General features: G+C 40.4%; 1 pseudogene; it reads left to right on the top strand.

Moving 5' to 3' along the window:
• Positions 1-249: 249 nt before the first annotated feature.
• On the top strand, positions 250-2,205 carry LOC102829354 (annotated as a pseudogene).
• The last annotated feature ends 376 nt before the right edge of the window (positions 2,206-2,581 follow it).

The raw sequence follows: 2,581 nt of genomic DNA, 5'->3' as shown, positions 1-2,581 counted from the left end.
AACAACTGGCTAATGACTGTGAACATTTCTTCATGTTTGTTGGCTGCCTGAATGTCTTCCTTGATGAAGTGTCTGTTCATATCCTATGCCCATTGGGCTGTTTGTCTTTTTCTGGTAGAGGTGTAGTTTTCTATAAGTCCCTTGTCTAATATGTCACTGCAAAAAAATTTTCCAAGTCCCTTTTTACTCTTTTGGCAAAATCTTTTGATGCAGACTGCTGCATTAGTGTGAACGTACTCCTTCAACATCATGTCTCATCTACCTGTGAAACTGCTGCCCAAGATCGAGAAGCGGAACCTGAAATGGAGGCAGCCAAACCTAAAGCTACAGGGGGCGTTGGCTGTGTGCCTATCAGAAGCCCAAAATGGAAATCTGCCTGAAGAAACAGTGGGAGGTGGAAAGGATTTTTAAAATCCCTAAAACAGTCCTATGAATGTGGAATTGTCAGGAGCCCAAAATGGAGATGTGTCTAAAGAAGCATTGGAAAATGTAAACATTTTTAAATCCCCCAAGAAATCTGCCGTTTTGACCAAGAGGGAAACGATAACACAGCCTCCCAATTTAGAACCAAAAAAGAAAAAGAGAAATGGGGGCTGCTGCTGGGCCTAACAGAAGAAAAGCAAAAACTGAAGACAAGGAAGCATCTGAAGAGGGTGGTGTCAAGGCGCCTGCTGAAGCAGAAATGAGCGCGGAGAAGCCGGATGATGAGGAAGATGACGGCAAAGTGCCCAGCCTGCCCCGGGACTGACAGGAACATATGAGGATGCTTCATTTACTTCTCTAACTAATCTTGTCAGTGAAAACACTCTGAAGGCGATAAAAGAAATGGGCTTTCCAAACATGACAGAAATTCAGCATAAAAGTATCCAACCACTTCTGGAAGGCAAGGATCTTCTAGCAGCAGCAAAAACAGGCAGTGGTAAAACCCTGGCGTTTCTCATCCCTGCAGCTGAATTTATTGTTAAGCTAAAGTTTATGTCCAGGAATGAAACAGGAGTCCTTATTCTTTCACCTACTAGGGAACTGGCCATGCAGACTTTGTGTGTGCTTAAGTAGCTAATGACACACCATATTCACACGTATGGGCTGGTCATGGGGGGCAGTAACAGCTACTGAAACACAGAAACTTGCTAATGGGATCCACATCATTGTGGCCATACCAGGTCACCTCCTGGACCATATGCAGAATACTCCCATGTATAAAATGTATAAAAATCTACAGTGTCTGGTTATTGATGAGGCTGATCGAATCTTGGATGTTGGATTTGAAGAGGAATTAAAGCAAATTGTTAAACTTCTGCCAGTACGCAGACATACCATGCTTTTTTCTGCCATGCAAACTCAAAATGTTACAGCCCAGACGAAGATTTCTCTGAAAAAAGAGTCCTCGTATGCTAGTGTTGATGATGATAAAGCCAATGCAACAGCAATGGTCTTGAGCAGGAATACTCCGTTTGTGCCCCTGAAAGAAGATTCCTTCTGCTCTTTATATTCCTTAAGCAAAACCGAATGGAGAAACTAATGGTGTTCTTTTCATCTTGCAAGTCTGTTAAATTCCACTATGAGTTGCTGACCTACATTGATTTACCTGTCTTGACGATTTATGAAAAACAGAAGCAAAATAAGCAAACAACCACATTTTTTCAATTCTGCGATGCAGATTCAGGGTTATTGATGGGTACAGATGTGGCAGCTCGAGGACTGGATATTCCTGAAGTTGACTGGATTGTTCAGTATGATGCTCCGGATGATCCTAAGGAGTAGATTCATCATGTGGGTAGAACAGCCAGAGGCCTAAATGGAAGAGGGCATGCCTTGCTCATTTTGCATGCAGAAGAATTGGGTTTCCATTGTTACATGAAGCAATCCAAGGTTCCCAAAATTTCTGCTTGAAAAACTGATTGAAAAGAACTACTTCCTTCATAAGTCAGCCCAGGAAGCATATAAATCATATATTCAAGCATATGATTCCCATTCTCTTAAATAAATCTTTAATGTTAATAATTTAAATTTATCTCAAGTTGTTCTGTAATTTAGTTACAAGGTACCTCCATTCGTTGGTCTGAACGTGAACATGAAAGCAAACATAAAAGGCGAGGAGGGGGTGGTAGATTCGGCTACCAGAAGGCCAAAAAGATTGAAAAGTCTAAGATCTTTAAAAACATTAGAAAGAAAATCCCTAGTGGCAGGCAATTCTCCCACTGAAGACACACCTTCTTTCATTTTAAATAGCTGTCTCCAAGTGGATTTTCTTCCCCTGCTGTAACAGGGAAATGTAGCCTTTAGGATCTGGACTGATTTAATTAATGTGTTTAAATTGACTTGGACTTACAAGGACTGAGGACTGTTGCAGCAAATATTGTCTTACTGAGGGTGAGGAGGGTAATAGTTCAATTTTTCTTGGTTACCCAAAGGCAAAACAAAAGAATATTTTTGGTCTTTGTTGTGATGATGAGGTAATTTAAAGTATTTGTCCCTTAAGTATTAACTATAAAATAGTTATATGTTACAGCAACTCAAAACCAAAGTTGCTGGCATTGTTTTTCTGTGTGCCAATAAATATTTCTGTAGAGTTCTATTA

The sequence above is a fragment of the Chrysochloris asiatica genome, unplaced genomic scaffold, assembly GCF_000296735.1.
Source record: "Chrysochloris asiatica unplaced genomic scaffold, ChrAsi1.0 scaffold00138, whole genome shotgun sequence".
Classification (NCBI taxonomy): domain Eukaryota; kingdom Metazoa; phylum Chordata; class Mammalia; order Afrosoricida; family Chrysochloridae; genus Chrysochloris; species Chrysochloris asiatica.
This window is presented reverse-complemented; position numbering and strand designations above follow the sequence as displayed.